The sequence below is a fragment of the Agelaius phoeniceus genome, chromosome 4 (genome assembly GCF_051311805.1).
Source record: "Agelaius phoeniceus isolate bAgePho1 chromosome 4, bAgePho1.hap1, whole genome shotgun sequence".
Lineage (NCBI taxonomy): Eukaryota > Metazoa > Chordata > Aves > Passeriformes > Icteridae > Agelaius > Agelaius phoeniceus.
Genome location: NC_135268.1, coordinates 38575934 through 38598714, shown reverse-complemented (window position 1 = coordinate 38598714; position 22781 = coordinate 38575934). Strand labels below are relative to the sequence as shown.

The 22781-nt window shown below is 36.4% G+C and overlaps 1 long non-coding RNA gene across 2 annotated transcripts in view; it reads right to left on the bottom strand.

The window, feature by feature from the left end:
* LOC143693964 (uncharacterized) overlaps positions 1 to 14184 on the bottom strand; it is a 30901-nt gene extending 16717 nt beyond the window's left edge. For both annotated transcript variants that reach the window (XR_013182095.1, XR_013182096.1), the window contains exon 1: positions 11519 to 14184. This is a non-coding gene — a long non-coding RNA (uncharacterized LOC143693964). The remainder of the gene's footprint in view (positions 1 to 11518) is intronic.
* Positions 14185 to 22781: the final 8597 nt, after the last annotated feature.

The following is a 22781-nucleotide window of genomic DNA, read 5'->3' as shown; positions in this document are numbered from 1 at the left end:
CAAATATATCACCTGAGTAGTCTCATTAGTCCTTGTCATTCCCCATTATGTCTAATATGTCAAGCATTAAAAAAAAAAAAAAAGCCAAGAAAAAAAGCACAAACATAGAACAAAGTGTTTCTATAAAGTACATAGCTTATGCCACTCAGCTGAACTGGAGATAAATAGCTGTATCTTGCAGTACAGATATTTGTCTATGACAAGTACATGGTGCAAACTCTGCTGAAAGAGTAAGGTTCATTCCTATGAACAACAAAGAGCCTGTATAAATATTAGTATGGGTAGTAAGTTTCCTATTGGCCACTATTTTTCACTCAATTTGGCATTGTACCATGCTGTTAGGAAAAAAATATTTAAACAGCTTAAGGAAAAAAAACTATTCAGTACTCACTCTACACATTGGAATGAAATTCAAACTCCATTTCCAATGAGAGTTTCTTAAAACATTTGGCCCTGAAAACACATGTGTAGCATAAATTAATATTCTCCAGGGTGCCAACAAAGATCTGTGGAGTCTGTGTAACAGACATGAAGACTAAAACCTTATTAGACCTTGGATGTGGCCTCTTCAATTAGCAACAGCTTGAAAAGCAATCATAATCATTTTAAATAAACTAAATGTGCCTAATTTCTGTACATTTCAAGCCTTGGTGCTGCATTTATAACAAAGCACTTTTGTTCTCAAGTAAAATGACACTTCAGCAGTGAAACATTTGTCATGCTGGGGAAACATCTGTATTTAAAGCAGGATTTGCATGCTAAGCTTCAGGGAAATGCTAAGATGTCATCAACTTCAGTGAGCCTGAACCAGCTACAAGTCACTGAATCTGTCTTCAAGTCTGTTCTAGACAAAAGATAATGGCACAGCATATAGCACTGAGGCATTCACTGCATTAACTGCAAATTGATCCTGATGGAGTCTTCCTCCTTTGCCAAGTCTTTCTGTGATGACTGAGAATTTTGGTCAGCCCTTGTAGTCAGGGAAGGTGAAAACTATGCGAGAATCCCCCAAAGGAACAAGATGGAATTTTCGGCCTCTCTCCAAGACCTCCCTCCTCCATGGCATTGTTCTCCACCTTCTGGATAAAAGTGAACTGCATTAGCTATCTTAGTTTGGTAGCTCTTTGCTTCCAGTGTCCCTTAATTTCTTGATATTCAAGAAAAAATTGAGTTAAAAGTCATTTTGGCCTATGCCAGAAAACTAAAATTCATCTCCATATGTATTGGGGTACAGCTTCTGAGCTGCAAAATTCTGGAGAAAACGCAGAAGAAATTAATTAACACGGACTTAGGAGCTATCTAACAGTAAATGCTGCTCCAGAGACAAACTGTGAAGATTTTCTAAGAGTAGTTGAAAATATGCATAAACTGACTTCTCACTCAATTTCTAAATAAAATGTTAATGTCTAGGCAAATTGACCACAAATACTTTTCACTCCCCTCCAGGCAGAGGTGATTGAGTCCTCAATTCTGAAAGTCAAAAAACCAGCATTCCAGAAGAATTGAAAAGAGAAAGAAAGATGAGACTTTACAGTCACAGCTACAGATTAGGGCAGATCTACCTAAAAAGACTGCAGCATTATAGCGTAGTAATCATTCTAAATTTTCAGTCCTGGGATTTTCTAAAGGGTCTTGCAACCCAGCAAAGTTATCCTCAACAACTGTTAATGCTTAACACTCATTGCTCTTGAACTGTGGAGTATAAATACATTTTACACTTCTAGAAACTGGCAAATAACTGCTAATCAGCAGTATGGCTACCCTGTCTTGGAACCTGGATATCTCTCTAGTACTACAACTTTGAGGAAAGATCTGGCCTGCAGAATCATAGTTACTGGTTTCTAATTCTTTACTTTACTTTTTTTTCTCCTTGCATTTCAGAAGTTTTTGAACATTTAAAGTTCCCAGAATATATAAGCAGGACTTTAATCACCTTTAAAGCAACTATGACTACAGGATCCTCAATATTTACCTGATACTCAAAAAATTTTTCAGATGATCAGAAGCTCTGGCATTGCTGTTTGGCTGACTCCCAAAGCAGAAATGGAAATTACTAAGAGAATGCATTTTGATTTCCAAATCTTTGGTTTAGATTTAATGTGCATTCATACCTGATTGAAACTCAGAGACTGAAATGCAACTACAATAATTGAATTTCTAAAGCCTGGTCTGATTTTTCAAATCATTAGTAATTAATGCATTTTGATCAAATTTTCACTCTCTAGTAATTCTTTACAGCATATCTTTGAAAGTGAGCTGCATAGAAGGTTTTATGATTTGACAGATTCAAGCAATTCAGTAGCTTTGTTTATAGGGCAGCTGCCAAGACGTGAGTCACCAAGTCAGCCTGTGACATGCCCGCTTGTATAACTTGTATTCTTTGGCAGCTTTTGAGGGGTTTGCATATCTGTTACTGGATACATAACTCCACTCACATATCAAAAAAATAAATAGAGTGATAAATTTGTATAAAATTAGTTTTAAAACTGTATTCATTAAATCCAGTGGAGATCAGTGTATTTTTTTACATCCTGCACCATCCTCTCTAACTTGGCAGTCAAAGAAAAGGCAAGAATTTGAAGTTGGTAAAACACTAACTTCTTGCCTTACATCAGACTTTTGATTAAAAGAACACATTTAAAATCTATGAGGACAGTGTAGCAGAAGCTGGGAGATGTACCAGAAGAGCAAATTTAATCAGTTTGTCACAAGAACCATTGACTTCAGCCTGATGCACATTGATAACCAGCCCTACATGGAGAGAGAAATCATGTTCTCTCTTTCTCTTTCTCTCCATCTACTTAATCAAATTAGGGAAAAGACAGTGCAAAGGGTAATAAACTTCAAGCACATCTGTTTGCTCTTTAAGCTTAAGTTGGATGCAATACCAAAATAATCGGTCTCCACCATTCAGAGATCTGTTCTGCTATTTTCGTGCAGTTTTTATGCCTCTGAGAGTTGTTTCCTAACTAAATGGCTCAAACAGTAAACACTTTGAGAGATGATTTGTTTTGCTTGCTCTAACATCTAGAAAATGGTTAAGCTTTTTAAACTTAGTCTGATACACCACATTTTAGTTATGGATTTAAAATGTTCCTAGTCACCAACTGTTAGTTTTTTGCTCCTAAATAAGGTTTATTTAGTGGAACAACCAACTCTCAACAAATCTGGCGTCCTGTTTAGGTGGTATTATACAATTGAATTTCATATCAGATTTTAAAGCTTGTCAGGACTTGCTTAGATATTCCTATTTATCTTTCTCTGGAAAAGAAAGGAAGTGTTTTGTTTGCTTTCTCATATCATTTTGTCTTGGAGGATTCCATTAGGCCAGTTTGAAATCCAGAATATTAATTACCTTATATACACCATTACGTCAATATGATCTGGAGGAAACATATTTTTCTGGGTTTCCTGTTCTAAATGATGTGGTTTCAGATAGAACATTTGATAGTTGAGGACTGGGGCCTCTCTACATGCAGTAATTTCTTCCTTACCAAGTAAAACATTGTTTTTAATTTCATGTTCTGTTAGTGCCAGGCTGAAATGAAATTACACTATTTTTCATATTTGACCTTTCCACACCTAAAACTTCATCTTTTTACATTTTGAGGTAGGGTGTCTGATAGTCAAGGATGAGAAGGTGAAGAAAAGGATTCCATCAAGGAAGAGAGTCTGTAGAGCCTGAGATCACCTTAGAGGACACAGTTTCCCCTGCTCTTTAGAATCAGACTGGTATTGGGTAAGTTTCACTTGAATTCTGGTGAAACACATTCATCAGATGACTAAACAAAGAAGAACAAGAAAAGAAATTTGTCACTCACTGACTGTAGATTAGTTCACAGCATGAGAGGTGAAGTGTCAAAATTCTAATGAGGGGGAAGAAAGCCAGTATCAGTCAAGGGAATAAAGCATAAGGGGACAGGCAAAAATCCATACAAGCTGCAAGAAAGCCTTCCTAGGGGCATATCCTCTGGGACAAAGAGCTCTCTGATGTTCTAGAGTATTTGATAATCTCATCTATGCTCCATTTCTAATTAAAGGTCAGACCAGATGGTTTTATCCCTTCCAGCGTAGCCTGTTCTGTGGTTCTGCACATTGCTTTTTTAATACCCTCTACATGGGCTATACTGTGTTGCTTCTGGGACTGCTAATTTTCAGACCACCACCACACTCCACAACCAGTCTGAGCTCTAATCTGTCGACAAATAGTTCATGTCAAATGGTGGGAAGCAATGGCAAAAATATCCACTGTACAGTGACAGTGTATGGCTAGGAATTTCCTTCCTAAAGAGAAATCAAGTTTTATCCTTTTTTTTCCCTTGTTTTGATTTCTCTTGTAATCACTGAGTGTGGCTGCCTAGTTCTACTTTCCATGACCAGATCCAGAGGTTTAGAAATTATACACAGAATAATGGGCTGCAGGATTTTACCTTGATAAAATTAGTAGATAATACTGCTAACTGTAGTGTAATGGGAAGGAAAAAAATACACAGAAACCTGAAACCGTTTGTGAGGTCAGCCTCTGCCTAAAACAACAGGGGTTCTACTTCCATGTGCACATCCTGATGAAAGAAGGGAAATTTCTGTTTATGGTAGAAAACCCAGTGCTGTTAGCAGCATGAGGGCACCACACACAATGTTTTAATTTCTTCTGAGTAACTTTTAGTCAACCAAAAGAACACGTTGAGTCTAGTCTGAGAAAAGGAGGGGTTTGTCCTACACTGGCCTGGAAATGGCTGTGGAGAGGAGGTATCCACAGTATCAAAGGGCTTCCTAGGCCATGATATGCTGCTACATTAAGAAAACTCCAGACATGACAGACAGGGATGGAATAGAATAATCTGAATGCTTGTGCATCCCTTTAACATCAATTCTGCCCAGAAGGAGGTTTGGGGATTTTACTGTACCTGCCTTCCTCATCCCCTTTCTTGGCCTATGTACCAGCAGGAATTGTTCAGCTGATCTGGACTCTGAAAGAAATGCATCCCCAGGTGGTCCTAATTATACAGTTTGCAAATCGTATCAAAAAGCCATATTTCCAAGCTTGGAAAGCAAGCAGACAAAATGGACTGAAAGGCTAAGAAGGAACTTATCCTCAGAGGACACTGCTGCAGGATTATGGAGATACAGCACTTTTTTCTTTACAAAAGCAGACAATTTTCAAAATGGAAGGCAAATTATAGACTCATAAAATCATTAAGGTTGGAAAAGTATATTAAGATCACCAAGTCGAACTGTCAATCCGGCTACACCACCATATTCACCATTAAACCATGTCCTCAGATGCCATGTCCACATGTATTTGGAACACTTCCAGAGATGGTGACTCCACCACATTCCTGGGCAGCCTGTTCCAGTCCTAAACAATCCTTTCCATGAAGAAATTAAATGAGATTACTTTATTAAGGCATGATTCCTCACACAAAAACACCAAATTCTAAATTAGTTAAATATTTTCATACCTCTGATTTCCCTGTGATTTCTAAGAAAATATTGATTTCTGTGCTAGCATCATGTTGAAAAGGCTTTTAACATTTTTTTTAGAACTAAGGGGAAACCCAGAACCACTTCATATGCTAATTTTATTGTCAGTGATAGGCACAGTCCTGATTTTTTTTAGTCTGTTTCAGCCTAGGAGCATTAGATGCAATCACTAACATTATTTTCCTTTGCAGGTAGGGAGCTCAGGCCAAAATACTTCTATTTCAATGGTAATGTGTGCTGTTTCACCATAGAAAGCATTTCTATTATTATTGGCCTGAACTCATATTGTTTCTTCTCAAGAATCCATGACCTCTTTGGAACTGAAACTCACTTTGACCCTGCACAACTAAGTGCTGTGACTACCCTATTGTGCAGGGGTAGCAGTTTTATTTTTTAACTGGTAACTGATACTCAAATGCAATTCCTATTTTTTTCATGAACACTACTTTTCATACAGATATCATACTTCACTGCAAACAGATCAGGCTTCAAAGTGTAATACATTTTATAAGGAAAGAAATTGATTGGGTAAAGAGTTGAAAGATACTTTATTTCTATTTATATTTAAAAATATCTATGTAAAAGCACTCCATACCTTCCCTACTCTCTTGTAAATACTTGAAGTAGCCAGACAGGTTTTGAAGGTCACATTGCATTACTATGAATGAAGCTTCATAAAAAGGCTAAATTACCGTGTTTCTGTTATAATTTGTGGCAACATGTAGTAATAAACACTTGACCTGTAGCACCTGTGATTCCTAAGTTTTTTCAAAAAGAAACATTAGATAGAGCAATATGTGTGCATGTTCGTTTGAGGCTTTTTTTTTTTTGCTGCTGAGAGATAATGACTTTTACTACATAGGCTCCATGAGAAAAAATGCAACAAAATATACCACCCTCTGTTTCTTGTGTAAAAAAAAGAAAATTGCACCAAAGGTGGCTTATTGAAAAGCCACAGCTTTGGAGGACATACTTAAATACACAGGTAGTATTGAAATTTAGGCTGACAGGTTAAAAGAGAAGAGAGAGTGGAATCAAGAACCTGCCCATACCCACGCTGCCCCTGTCCTTCACTGCCAGATGCTCATCCCATTTTGGTCCTGTTACAGGCTTCCTTCAAGGAGTTGCTCCTCTAAACAAGCCAACTGCTGGCAAAGTGCCACAGTAATCCAAGAGTCCTTGTACCTCACAACATGTGTGACAACTTTCAGAAGGTTGAGCCAGTTCATACCACTAGGGAACACTGACATCAGCACTGGTGTGGATGGTGGAGGCGCAAGGCTGACTAGCAAACCCACATCCTGATCTCGCAGAAAGATGTTTCCAAGTACATGACCAGGCTTGCTTGTTCTGCTTTTCTTTCATACAGTTAGCCTGAGGAGAAAAGGCTATTGGATTAACTAAATATTTCATTTCCAAAACGTAGATGACATTTGCTGATTTATGGCTGCCAAAATTTTGAGGGATTAAATTGTACATTTAAAATTTTTTCTCCTTTAGCTTCAGGGCTTTTTCTCTGCCTTTTACCTGTCTGTTGCTAGTTTGTTATAAAAAAAATCTTTCATTTCTCTGCAATTGAATGTTCTGCATCAGAGGATTCTATGTATCACTAATTTCCAAAAAATTTACAATTTCTGGTACACTACAAAACTATTTTTTAACAAATATGAATGTCCCCTCTCTCTCACTAGAAACCCTTCACCAGCCAATGCTACAAAAGAATATGAAAGATCTATGAACCAACTAAAAGGAAATATGGAGGGAAACATTGCCAGTAAAATGCCTTGTGAATTCCTTTCTGGGATATTTCCATGTGAAATTTATTCTCAGAAGAAACAGTACATTGCAAAATCAGCAGCACTAGTTTGAGTAAAAAATTTTTTCTTCAAAAAAATTGCCTTCATTGTAAATCCTAACTTCCTGTTATAAGATTGGCAGAAGTTACCTTCTTAGAGCGTGTATGGAAAACCAGGGAAAACTGATGAAGTACTATGTGGTCTTTAGGTAGTGGCAGACTGTCCTCTCATTGTCTTCCACCAACAAGTTCTTCTCAGCCAAAGACAGAACCAGAACATGAAAAGTGGTTTGTGTTTACAGGAGCAGACAATCTCTTTCCTTCTCCTATTTTTTTGCTACACTACACCCAAGAGCCTCTTTCATCCAGGAACTTGTTGGAGCCTTTTACTCTGTCCTCGGGTCTATCAAACCACTGAGATTGATCCTAAACTGCTTTCTCAAAATGCCCTTACTGAAGAAGAAGAACCTGCAGAAGTTCATACCAGAACCTGCAGAAGTTCATACCAGCAGCTTCTGTCTGGGACTGGCAAAGGACTTAAAAATCTAACTAGAAAACAGAGTGAAAAATGGAGGTCAAAATAAATAACACTGGCATTCCAAATGACACCAGAAGTTACAGTACAAATATTACACAATGTTTTCTGGTTTCATCCCTTATTCAGCTCATGTTTTGACATAACCCCTAAACCTTTACATGACTAATATCAAAACAAAACCAAAAATCTATCTCTTAACAAGAAAACACCAAGAACCCCTTTTTCAGAAACAGAGTTTTTTGCTGAATATGAGTTATGTAGGTGAGCCTCTTCTAGGAAAAGCAGCCTAGAGTTAGAGCCACTGAAGCCAACTTTGCGTCCTTCTAATGTGCATCAAACCATAGAATCATCTGAGTTGGAAGGGACCCAGAAGGATGACCAAGTCAAACTCTGAAGTGAATGAACCATATTATTTTTAAATTCAAATGATTAAATTTAAACATTTTTCTTCAGTTAGAGTTAAAAACTACCTGCCTTCTTTTGTTTAGATACTGATCAACACAATTTCTAGTCCCTGATGAAATGAAATATGCATTACTTAATTTGCTTGCATTCTTTCCCCCAGAGTCTGCTGTATGATTTCTGGAATGCTAATTACTTCATAATTTTTCTTTTTAATATTCATAATTTTGTTGGGGATCCAGAGAGAGAGAAATTTAAGCAAAATTAAATACATTGGAGAAATCCCAGTCTTGTAATCACATTCTGCATTGCTGTGTTATGTTTCACTACCAGTACCTATTCTCACATGAATGAAGCATTCTCTAGTTTCTATGCTTGATTGTGCAGAAATGAATTACGACAATTTTCAGTGGAGCACTTGAAACAGGAAGACATTAAAGATGAAGTCCCACCTTCAAGAAGTCTGTGAGCTTTTACAATTTTCTTGAAAGGAGATAGTATTTTGTATGGACAAATTCATATGGGCGCTTGGTAGCTATGGAATGTTTTAAAAAACTTCTGGGTAGCTCTTTAACCACTTTAACTGTCCTTTTTATAGAAACCAGTGCTGCTCTTTGCACCTAGCAAGCATTTAATTAGCGGAGGAAAGCAAAATAGCACTTTTTTTAGAAAACCCTGAGAACCGAAAAAACCTGCAAGATTACCACCAACATCAACCCCTTCCCCAGCTAGAGAGAAGGTTATTTCACTCATACGCGTTGTCATTTCATACTCTAAGAGCTTCAATTTTCTGATTGAATTTTACAGGTGAATTCCTGTAATGTGAAAACTGTTTATGTCACCAGAATTTCACTCATGTTTGTTTTGGAAGATGCTTGTTTGAATCTAAAGAGAAGGCAATTGGTTTGCCCTCAGGGTTTAGTTATTAATTATTTCCAACAAACAGAGAAGTGGGAAATAATTAATTTAAAATGCAGAATAAATAGTAAGGGAAAAATGTTTACAGATAATTTATTTTTTTTTAATCAGGGAAAATCAGTGAACTGCAGGAAATATGCAACTGGAAAATGAGATGTCCAGATAAGCAATAAACTATATATTTTTGCTGAACATTATGCCAATTTTAATTTGCAAGAATGAACTGTGAAATAAAATTGAAAAATGCAGTTGAGTCAAAAACACAATAGCAATATTTGCAACTAAATTTTAGCACCAAAAAGATCCTTCTAAAGAACATATTTATAGAGAGATTAAAGAGCATGTGTATAATATACAAGCATAAATGTTAACAAGCGCTCATAAGAAAGCAGTGAGAGCACTGTCGGTTTTGCTGTGAATAAAAACTGGCAATTACTTATTAATCATAGGGGAAAAAACCTCATAAACATATAAAATGTGCATGTAGAGAGAAACATATATACTATTTGATCTGTACTAAAGAAGAAGGTAGTGTTGTGGAATTTTTTTTTCTTTAATTTATTATCTCAGCAGGGTTAATTTGTTTCATATACATGGTGTTTGTCTGGGATTTTTAATCAATCCTGACAGTTCTCCAGTTAATTATTAAAATGCCTAAAGCTTCTGCATGTAGTTCTTGTAGTTGACATGATGGAAACAGAATTGAGGAGTTTTCTAAGCAATTTTGTGAACATACTCTTCAGAGCATAACAGGGACATCCTACCACATTATTTGACTATTAAGAAGGGAAGTACTATTAAAAAGTTATGTAATTTCATCACAGATGCTGGTGGATTGGTGGCAACATCCTAAAAAATTTATCAGTTAGAAATTACAAGTTCATACAGATGCACCTTCATCTTATTGCCTAGATATTTATATGACCTTTTAGTATCTCCCACGCACTATACCTGCAGTCATCAGACTTTTATTTTGTTCCTATATTTAAAAAGGATCCAGGAGGAAAATTACTTCCTGCATTTATGGCCACAAGTCAGAATAGCCCTGGGCTATGTTCATAATGACATTCCTTATCTGTCGCAATCTTGGCTTCCTTTTGTTTGCTGGGCTTTTTGGGAACACTCTGTATAGTAGTTACTCTAATCTTGTTCTTTTCCTAAAACATTTCCACATTAAAAAAAAAATTGCAATGCAATACAGGGTAATAAGTTTATACTGAGACAAATACAATAAAGTCAGAAAATCTATCCATTTCAGTTACTGTAAACAGGGCAGATCCTAAGCACCAAAACTGACTACAGTTGGACAGAGTACATTAGTGGGAATATTCAGCAGCTATTTTACATTGCTTGGATTTTTTTAAACAGAAAAACAGGGGTCAAAATTCTTATGAAATCACTGAAATTGAGACAGCAAAGTTTTTGTGTTCCATCCTCCTAAAAGAAAAAATTAAAGAAAAAATTAGTAAAAAAGTTACACATCTGAAATCCATGCAGCTTCTCCTGCATGTTTAATGAAGCACTCTTCTGGCACACAGGCTTTTCATTTAGTCTCTTTGGATCTTTTCTCCATTAAAACTACAAGCGAGGCAGAGTGAAAGTATTTGCCTCTGATTTATGTAAACAGTGCATGTATGAGAGTACACAGGAATTGTCAAACTTCCATATCCTGTTTCTCACAGCAGTCACTATCACAGTCAGAAGAAAGCAGGCAACAGTAACAAGATATCCCTATCAACATGGACAGCTGTTCCCACCCTCTGAAGTTGGTTCATGTCTAGAAGATAACTAACATCAAAACAACTGTAAAAAAAAAATACAAATAGTCTTGTTACCTTTACAAAGCAGCAGCTGTTCTTTAGTCCCTTGGCTTTGATGTTACATGAAAATTCTTGACCTCCTAGTGTATTTCCAAGAGAACATCTCATTTCTCCATCACATCACAAGATCCCATCTCTTACTCAATTGTATTGCCTAACGTTAGAAGACTGTTCTTTTCCCAGGCAGAAGACACACTTCAAGTGCAGGATTGCCATTGGCAGCATACAGAAACAAATTGTACCAGGTTTCTACTCTACAACCACCGTCAAGATATATCAGTAATGTTCAAATTATGCAATGTATTTGGCCTTCATAAAAATTCAGAATTTATTAGAGATTATTACACAACTTTCTATGGAAATGTACTAGCAATATCAAAGTAGATTCCCTCACACTCTCTACTTTTTTAGTGAACCTGGTGCTGCTTCCCAGCATCAGGCAACACAATTTGGAAGTCATGGAGATCTTCCAAAAATGCATATAATTTTTAAGGCATTATGTGAAACCAACCAAAAAACAATTTCAATTTTTTTTTTCCACAGCCCTAACACTCTGCTTACCTGAAAGACGTAATGACTTCTTCAAAGTAATCTCAAATTTGATTTGAAAAAGAAAATTGGAAAAGGAGCTTTTTCAATGTGAATGCTGAGTATTTCCACTGGGAAAACTGAAAAGAAAATTAAGTATTAAATAAGTTTAAATAAGTTTTATAATAACATGATAACCTTCTCCATTCTCCATCTCTTTTCATGTAACTTTCTCCATCAAAAGCTTCAAAAATATTATTCATCAATATCTGATATCACGTGAATAAAATTTTTGGTGAAAAAATCATAGTTTTCAAAAAATGTTAGAAAAAGTTACAGTGAAAAAGTGTTCTTGTGTTGAGTGAGAAATAAGCAATCTAGTAGAAGGATTTAGATGAAACTTTGGAGAGAGTTTTAATTTAGCCGTTCGCCTTAATACCAGTTTATGTTCCTCTTGTTGCTGGGTATCTTCATATCAGATGATTAGAACAGTAATATAGGACTTCAAAATTAAATTTTCTCCTTATCTTTTGCACCCAATCATTCTATGGCATTCCACAAAAGAACTAGACAGACCCTGCTGGGTTAGATCATCCAGCATATCTCCACACAGACAGGACTTTCCAGACAAGATTGTTTGCTCTACAAAAATCTACCATGTTGGGATTTCCACAGCTCCGACCAAATGTCCCTTTCTTCATAGATTTCACTCTCAAGAAGATTTTGTATATTCAAAGCTGAATTTTATTTTACAGACTCCATTCTGTTGTACTGGATCCCAGCTCAGTGTATTATACTAAATAATTCCTCATTGTTGCATCTGAACTAATAGTATCAGGGCAGAGATGCAGGCCATGTCACAGCTGAGTGTCAAATAAACAGACATAGAAAAGAAAGAGGCCACCAAGTGCTCTAAAAGTGAAGGAAAATTTCTCACAGTTAGAGTGAGATAATCTGGGAACCAGCAGAGCAATGCAAACTTCCAAAATAACTGACACTGCCAACTCTTCTGTTTAATAAATAATTAGTAACTGACTAATGTACTTTAAATTTCCAAACTAACAGCACTGTGAAGACTTATTTCACAACAGAAGGAGGGGGAGTATCACGTTTACATCCTTTTCATGTTGCAGTACCATTTTATGCAGAACTAGATGAATAAAAATAGACCATATAAAAAGAATTTGAGCAGCACTGTTCAGTCTTACAGGGTGCTGGATATCTACCTTATTTTCTCTGTAAGTATTTTGATTAATTCAGGATTCCCTGAAGGGAGAGTCTTACTATGAATCACCTCAAGTTTGGCTTTCACAAGGCCACAGGAATGTTCCCACTCTGAAATGCACATTTAATTGGGAGGCATTAATCTACCGTTTAGAGTAGAAAAAAAACACAATAGACTCCATCTGCCTGAGAGCTCAGTATTAAATTGTCTTGTAATTTTCTGATCCTTTCCCTACCTTACTAGGAATCTGATATATCTTCAGAACAAAAAAATGGATTCTCATTTCTCTCACCTGTTCTTCTTTCCCTTATTTTTCCCATGTTCAACAATGTGAACTTTGTTGTGTGTATATAGATGTTGTTAATTATTGTCTGAGAACTATTTATCCAGAAATCCTAAAATGGTTACAGTTTTTCCCATGAAATTATTCAAGATGCAACTTTTCCACCAAGGAAGGTTTCTACTCCTACACAGAAGTGTAGTGGTACCTGGCAAACCCCGTTATTTCCAGAACATGAATGGGTTAAACTTTAATTTGTTATGATGGAGGCCAGTAGTGCAGAGTCATCCCACAATGAAAAGAAATACCACATTGCAACACAAAGGTCTCTGAACACGCTGTACAATCGTCAGTGGATATCACGTCAATGCTAATTAAACAGAGTTGAGTTCTTTTGTAAGAAGGTATGGAGAAAGATGCCTCAACCTGGGAAAACTGCATAACTTCCTTGAGTAACATAAAGTTTTAGGAAGTATCTGATTTATATAACACTTGCCAGTTCTACCTGAGAAAAATAGAAGTGTGACGTGTGTGCATTCCAAAGTGAAAGGGAAAGAAAGTTAATCTGCTTGAATGCCACTGAAGTAACATGTAATAACTAGATAGTGTGAGAAATAAAAAATAAAGTACTTGTTCAAAGTAGTTCATCTTCCAAGGTAGAAGGATTCCTAGTGCCTGTGGTAGATAGAAATTCACTAATATTGCATGTTATTACAAGAATACAATTCTTTTCTGAAAGTTGTTAGACTGGAAAAAACTATTGATTTCATAAAACCTGCAGAACTACAAAAAGGTAGCAATCATTCCACTGATCATAAAAGCATTGTTTTACATTTCTTTTAAAAGAAAAATTTACATGTTTTTAATTCCATCTGTCTTACAGATAATTCCACTGTGTTATCTTGTGGCAGCTATTCAAATACTGAATGTTTTCCATGCAAACAGATTATTCATTGAAGCCAAGGAGTACCCACTTTTGAATGGGTAAGAAGGGCAGATCAATAAACTCTTCACGTGCAGTGCAATACTCTCAAGTTCATTAGGACAGAAATAGAAAAGACCTTGACTCTGTGTGAGCACTGCTCAGCAATAATAAAAATAGTCCTGTGTTATCAGCACAGTTTTGGTCACAAATACTAAGCATAGCACAATGCAAGCTATTGTGAAGAACATTAATTTTATCCCAGCCAAAACCAGTACACTCACAGACATCAACAAAGAAGTAATCACAACATACAAAAATTTTTAACGGTATATGGGTCAAATATGCAAGAGTCAGCTCAAACCCATTTATAAGTAAGGTTGCTATAAGCCTTGAAAAGGGAAAACAAAAATTAAGAGGAGGGGTAGAGGTGGTCTCTGAAATCACTATCTATTCAACATTTTTCACTTAAAGAAAGTAAAACATCAAATTCTAAAGGCAGGCGTGTACTTTATAGTAATTTTTACTTAATTTTTCATATGAAAGCAGGCACATACAGACACAACACAAACAGCTATCTCAAGGTTTCAAGACAATCTTTTTGAGAGAACTAATGAGCATTTTACAGTGCACATGTTGAATTTGAGATATTTGAGCACTGAAAGAGATGAAAAATTGCAAAATTTTTTCTGAGTATTTTCACCTTTGTACAGGAGAATTCTGCTCAAGAAGACAAATAGGAAAACTGAGAAAAATGTTGGACATTTTTGTGTGTGAATGGTAGTCTCAAAGGACGTACAAGATCAGTGAGAAACCAATAATGCAGAAGAGGAACTGGAATGAAAATTATAGGGTTTTCCCTCTTGATTAAAAAAAACACCAAAACCATAGCTTAAGAGAATGTATTGAAGATTAATTTTACAGGCACCCAAATGACAGAAGTGAATTTTTGCTAAGGAAAGTGCCTGTCATATCTTTTTTTGTGCAGTAGGTGTGGGCCAACTTAAATGCTTGATACTAAAAAAAAATCAATAAATAATTTTCAAAAAATCTAGGACATAAACAAGCATGGCCAGTAAAAGTATCATCTGTGTTTTCTCTCCTGTTTCTGTTTCTAAAATAAAGATAAGCTATTAGTGGCCACCATGGTCTGAGGCACTGCACAGGCAACAAAAGCAGGAGTTGTACATTCATTAAATATAACAGGAAAAGATGACAGTAAATATACATTACATTCATTAAATATAACAGGAAAAGATGACAGTTTGTGACACATCAGACTAGCTCGCACTCTGAGCAATGCGTTGGGAGGAACAGAATTCCCGAGGGCAGAAAGCTCCTCCAGAAATCACACTGGATACCAATGGGAGTTTATCACTCTCAAGTGATACTCTCGAGTCTGACTCCAACCTGTTCTTTCCTTTGACCAGACAAAACCAGTCCAAACACATGCAGGGACTAAAAAACATAAATGCTCTCTTACAAGTGGCCACACCAGCAAGGAAGTCAGAGACATTGCCTGACAGTTGTGAAAAGAAAGCATCACACTGTTTTTCACCTGAAGGAAGAGAGCTCTCCATGAGCTGGGAGCATATGATCAATAGTTGGGTACAGTTCAGAATTTTATTGTGAAGATGGCTTCAGGGAAGTAGGGGGATCAAGAGTGACTGTCACAACAAGGAAGTAGGGGGTTCAGAGTGACTGTCACAGAAGGCAGAGTAGCATGAGGTCCCAATTAAAATGACTTGGCAGAGATGAAAGAGCAAGCACATCCACTCTGTGGAGAACAAATTCATTCTACTGTCCAGTGAATCTACATCAGAGTGACTTTCGTGTTATCTGAGTCATTTGCCACTTTAAATGCTATAAATTAGCGTAGCTGTTGTTATTCCGTTAGCATTCAGAAATTTGAGGAAATACCCAGCAAATCTCAAGTGCAAAAGATCAGCAGTAAGGACTGTGAAAAAAATCTGTCGCAGTAGCAAAACCAGTGAGGTTTTTTGCTGTATCTTGGCAGTAGACAGTGCCAATATCCACAGCAGTGACAAATCAACATGCATAAGTCATTGATTATAAAACTGCTGCTAGTATGACATTCTCAGTTCCTCAAGTTGCTTCCTCAGTATCTACAGAGAGTGCTGGTACGCTGCAAACAAAACCGAAAATGTCTATTAATGTTTATTAGCAGCTTCTCTTTATTTCAAAGGATGAATCATCTCTTGGCTCCCTGAAACTCTGAGTTAATCTTAGCCACTCCTGCACTGACTCATACTCACTACTATTATTATTATTATTATTATTATTATTATTATTATTATTATTATTATTATTATTATTGTTAATATTATTGTGGGGAGTGCAGTGAGATACTCCAGTCCATATTATATTGCCATAACACATGTGATTCATCTCAAATTTCTAGTGAACACAGTATGATGCCAGGATGTACAGGAAAATGGAAATGAAAAATCTGAAATATGAAATATATTTGTTAAAGGATTAACAACCGGACAAGACATTTGATAGCTCTCAACAATATATTGCTGTTGATTGATTGAGATTGAATTAGAAAATAAGAGCCCTACAAAGTTCTAAGGAAACAGAGAAGGAAATCATTCACTTGCAGGCAGGATATCGTCAGCCAGGAGCTTCCTCATTTGTTCTCTTTCTTTAAGACAAACACAAGGAAATGCACTGTGACCTTTAGAGATCATTTCCATCATTCCTTTTTCTCCAGAATTTTGAAGGACATATTGTAACTGCGTGCATACCTCATAATAAAAAATAATGCTATGACCCTACCCTACCATATATGAGACGTGCTTATAATAAGATCCAGAGCAAGTCAAGAGTGTCCGGGCTCCACAGGAGTTTTTAGAACTCCAGAACTACCTTACAAGAAACACTATTAAATAAAAGGTACTATTCCTTGCACCTATTAGTTAAACACCCCTTAGCTTAGGATTTCAGGAACCACAGAAGCAAAAAATGCAGTAGCATGTTCCCCCTTAATGGACTGTTTAGCTTCAAGTTACAAATCTCCTGCTGTGACTCCCATCAAAGTACAGCATTCTCAACAGGTACCAAATATCCATGGCACAGATAACACAGCCACAACTCCTACCCAGCTCTAATGATTACATGGTCTACTGCCCCTGCTCTAAACTAACTTCCCACTCCTGCAGAGATGGTTTCTTGGGTTTTTGTGTTGGGATTTTTTCTTTGTTTTGTTTTGGTTTTTTTATAATCTGAGTGACATTTACATTTTCTGTTCCTCATGCTAAATTTTGCCACTAGGAAACTGAAAAGAGAATAATACATGGGTCCATCAATCCACAAGCTGGGGAAGCCATCTGAATTAAAACATACTCCTGAGCTTGCTTAGACTGCAATGCACAAACCCCTTGGAAGCGTTATTCTAATTGAAGTGACCTGGATATGAAAAATAATTTAATAAAATAACATAATTCTATTCTATTGGACATGGAGCTGGAAAGATAAGAAAAAGTAAAGAAATAACTTATTCCTAATTCTGAAAAAAATAAATCAGGTACTTTTCACTGCTTCTCATATCTCCTTTAATAGTTGAAAAGTCAAAAATTTGCTACTGAATTTAACATCAAGTGGGATTACCAGACGTGATGGTTTGCCTGCATTATATACATTCAATATTCACAATATATTGTAGAGGATGAGCCTAATTTCTTGTAACTATCCCTCTGCCCTCTCATGGTGAAAAGCAGACTTTGCTTTATACCAAGTAATTACCTTTATTAAGTCTGATGTCCTGTTCTGTGCAAGGACCATATTCTCCCATGCTCTGGATCACTCAATAGTCATGGAATCATTTAGGCTGGAAAAGACCTTTAAGAACACCTATTCCAGTCCTTAACCCAGCGCTTCCAAGTCCACACTAAACCATGACCCCCAAGCACCACATCTACATCTCTTTTAAATACTTCTGGGGATGGTCACTCAACTATTTCCCTGGACAGCCTGTTCTAATGCTTTTTGGTGAGGAAATTTTCCTTCATATCCAATCTAAACCTCCCCTGGCATGACTTGAGCCCATTTCCTCTTGTTCTATATCTTGTTACCTGGGAGAAGAGACTGACCTCCACCTGGCTACAGCCTTCCTTCAGGTAATTGTAGAGAGTGATGTATCTTTCCTCTGCCCCATACACCATGTCCCCTTTTTCAAAAGGCTCTCTAAGCCTTTCTTCTTATCATTTTGTTCCAGTGCCCACTTTTTTAAACTATTCTGATGGCTCTTCCTTCTACTTACCAGTATTTAAAAGTGGTTTGCTTTTGCCCTTTGAAATTCATGTCATCAAAGCTCCTGGAGCTACTTGTCTGGGTTTTGTAATCCAAAATTCCTTTTACAAGATCTTGAGACTGAAAAGATTCTTTCCTTAGAGCACATAGCTTTCCCCTTCACATTTTTTCCCCCTTTCTGATGAAGCTTTTGTCATCTGAACAAATGAGAACATTTGAAGATGAATGAGGTAAATCTGGATTTACTCAATTTATCTGCCTTACTAATCTTTAAATTTCAAAATAAAACACATTTCTTGTGTTTCGTTTATCTTTTCCATCTAACTGCACAAAGCCAATATAAATCTGTTCAGTCAAACTGAGCAAGAATTGAGGTGACCTTGACAATGCACCTGTAACAATGTTTTTTACATAGATAACAATGGTTTTACTGACAAGACATTCAATTTATGTGCAGTAATTCTCTGTAAGTGATAAAATACATCACTATCAGTGTTGGATGAGATATGAAAGGACAGCTTTAAGTCTGATTAAAATTCAGTGGCCTATTTTAGCACACATAACTATGCAGGACTTGCACTTGAATGCTCTGTGAAGTACTGACACTGATGTGATGAGGTAGTGTGTTCTGAAATAGAGAAAAGTGAGAATCAAGCAGGCTGGCATTGAGTTTGCCAAGAAATTGGCACACTTTGTGACTCAGCTCCAGGACTGGGCCTCATTGACCCAATAAGCTAAATGAGACAAATTGCTTTCAGGGAAAAAACCTGTTCTGAAGGTAATAAAAAAAAAATAATTTCCCACACAAAGTTCATATCAGCTCTTTCATCAAAATGCTGAGGAACAAATTAAAATCTCCTAGTATTAAACATTAATTCTCTCCTTCTGACTTTTATACACAATACTGAAGCTCAACCCTTTCTGGGCCATTTCTCTATGTAAACAGTTTGCTCTGAATAATAAATAATCCTGTCTCTAACTTTTATATCCTTTTTGAATAGAAAAATCTGCTCCTTTTAAAGCTTTTGCTGGGCATGAAAGCTACCTCATTTTCCACAGTATTCCTCCAGTCTTAATTCAATTTTAATTTTTCCTGTATTTAGTTTATAAATTTGAATTATTTTCACTGGCTTACTAACGCTGGAATGCAAGGTATATGCTATCTCTCATGCTTGAGGTGTCATGTTTGGTTTGGCTAACAATTTTCACCAAGTAAACTCAATGCGGGTTTCTTATCTCTGTGTATCTTTGATTGTAAATTCCTCAGGGCAGTGACTGAGACCTCAACAAGGTACTGAAATCTATTAAACAAACACCAGTAGTTAACCTGTACAGTAAATTTCCATGACTTCACTGACAAACATATTACCAAATACTTTTCAGTACAATAATTGTCAGTCAACTAGTGAAATTCCTGAACATCAGAAGCTGATATAAATGGAAGAAGCATGTTGAAACTGTACAATAACCTAGGTAACACAACACAAATCCTACTGGCCACTAAATAATAAACATTTTTTTCACAAAATCACTGGTTGTTGGGATTAATCAAGTTTATTCTATTTTCCATATGCTGTCAAGTTGATCTTTTCATCCTCACTACAGTTGTGGAGACATATAATACACAAACCAGCTGTATTGTTAATCAGTAACATACCTGTGTAAAGCACTAAAAGCCTCAACACTTCCCTGAAACCCACACAGATTTGATTGTGCCAGCCAGAAAAGAAATAGGCCAAAAGGACAAAGATAAACTTGTTAGGCCTCCAAGACTGTAGAATAGATTTTGTGCACAGCTACAGCACGACAAGGCATTCAACAGAGATAAACACCATTACATTTTACATGGTGATGAAAGATGGTTCCTTCTTACTGAAAAACCCCTCCATTTTTTCCACTTTCCCATGGCTGTAATCAAAACAACTTGTAGGAAGCCTAAGTCTTCACATTCTGGGTTTTCATTATTGCTGCCCTCAACTTGGAGCAAACCAGCTTAACAGCAAATTAATGGGATTTTAAAACACAATTGAGTTTGTTACACTGTCAGATTGCATTGTGTAGCAATCATCTGGTATGAATCTGGTTTGAATGCAAAACATTCCTCAAAAAACAAAAATCCGAGAAACTTTCTATCACTTCTACTTCAATGATAATTTTACAAAATTAAATCAAAAGAAATTGTACACTAGAAATTCAATACACCCTTAATATCCTATTTGGACAAGGAACATTGACCATGGTTTGACCTTTATTCTTTTCCAGCCTTTTCAAGTAGTTGGGAAAACAGGTGGAGGGAGTCTATTTTAATTAAATTCCAGAAAATTAAATAACTTACATTTTACAAATCAGATCACTTAACAGCAAGTGCTCAAGCACTGTGTGCAAAAGCCAGCTGGAGCACTTAGGAGTGAAAAAATTTCATTATACTGAATAGAGAAGGATATCACCAAGTTAACTCCATGCATGTAGGAAAAAAAAAGAAAAACCCAAGTAACATGCAGGGAAGAGTTTCAAATCACAATTTCTATTATTTAAGAGCATCCTAGCTTGCTTTTAAGCTTGTAACATAGACCACAGTTCATAATAAGTAGAGGACTGAATGCATTATGAGGCCTTTAAAAATTCTCACATGGATAAATGGGTACCCAAGGAAAGGACCACAGGTCTCTATGCAGAAATTCTGACTACACAATAATGCACAGAAGTCTGTTTTCAAACATTTGGTGAATGAAATTCAGCCAAAAAGTAGCATTAACTCTCCAGCTTACAAGATTGAACTTCATCAGAGGTTTTCAAAATATAATATTCTCATTGCTTAGAGTGGTTATGACTTCTAACCACAAAACCAACAGCAAGAAAACAGTTAAATGTATTTTAAATAAATTATATTAAAACCCAGCAGTAGTGGAAATTACTGAAATTCTGTATCACCCAGAATCTGACACATGACTAATAACTACACTAATACAACATTTAGTAATTATTTTGTAGTCATAAATGGCTAACTTACCACTAATCCTCTCTTGGGTTTTTCAGAACTATTCCTCTTAACTCAAGAAAAGTTTAAAAATGCACCTACACTGCCATCTTGTGGAAAGTATCCATTTTCCATTGATTAGCTTTCCTGGATAAAACGCCCCCTCAAAAGGAAATTTCCTCTTCTTTAAGTACACTGCTCTTACCTATCAGACAGCTAAACATTTTTATTTTTTAAATAGGACAGTATCTTCTTACTGAAAAACCCCTCCATTTTTTCCACTTTCCCATGGCTGTAATCAAAACAAACTTCAACAATTTTTTCTATGTAACATAAAAATGATGAGACAGATTCTGCACCAAATTAGTATTTCAAAAATCAACTCAGATAAAACCAGCAACTCAGAGAGAAAAAAAAATCATAGTACAGTGAATGCAGCTGTGACCAAATTGAATGTTCTCATTTTCCAGAACCATATTTGTAAAATCCCCCTTTCAAACACATCCTCTCACCTACAACTTAAAGAGCACCTGCTCAGCATCTCAAATAATGCCCCCAACAACACCTGTACAACATTTCTCACCCTTGGAGGAGCTGTCACTGAGCAGAATTCATGGTCAGAGTGGGAATAGCTCCCCTGCAAACATGAAGGAAGCACTTCATCACCCTTTACAGGTTAAAACCCACTTCCATTTCAGTGTAGGCTGTAAGAACCACAAGGCATGTATTTTTCACTCAGGGGTGGTAAATAAACATTAATCAGTTCCAAATGGTGTTATATCCATGTTCTCCCTAAAGAACAACTTGCTTAATTTTTATTTTCATGATTTTTTTTATATTGAGATTGATGATCTTGAAGGGATCACCCATAAAAATTTTAAAAAAGCAAAATACCGTAACACAGGATACAAAACTGTGCAGCTCGAATACTAACTGCAGCAAAACTACAGCTGGGATCAAGTCTGAAGTTTTGCAAATGTGCTCTGATGCCTTTTTTTTGGGCTTTGAGTTTTATATATTTAAAAAACATGTATTCCAGTCTTCCACATTTTTGTCTGGACCTTCTCCATCTTCAAGCAATCTTCCTAAATATGCTCCCTTATCCCTCTCTACCACACTTCCACAGGCCACTGTGAATATGTCTTGGTGTACATTATATTCCCCAAACAGCCTTAAAAAATATATTGGCATTCTTGGGCTCATGAAGATTATATAGCATTTTATTAAGAGAATGTTCCTCCATTGTCCTCAGCAGGAAGACTATTGAATTCTAAGATCCTGAATGCCACAAAAGAGACAATATTGGTCCTGTTTGCCTCCAAAACACAAAAAAGCCAACTTTTGTCTATCACGTACAGGGCAGAGAAGATTACTGCCCAAAGCAGAGTGGGAGACATGGAAGAGGTTTTACTTGAGGGAAAACTGCAACAACCAATAACCAACAACCAATGCAACAACCCTCCTTGGTTATGATGAACCATAAGAGAGTCATTTAATAGGCCTATCCAGATCAGAAATAATATTTACTACTGGAAGAGAAAAGAGATCTATGTCAGTAAACAGAGAGTTCAAGTATGTAGTATAACAATTAGCTGCTATGACATAGTATTTTATTAT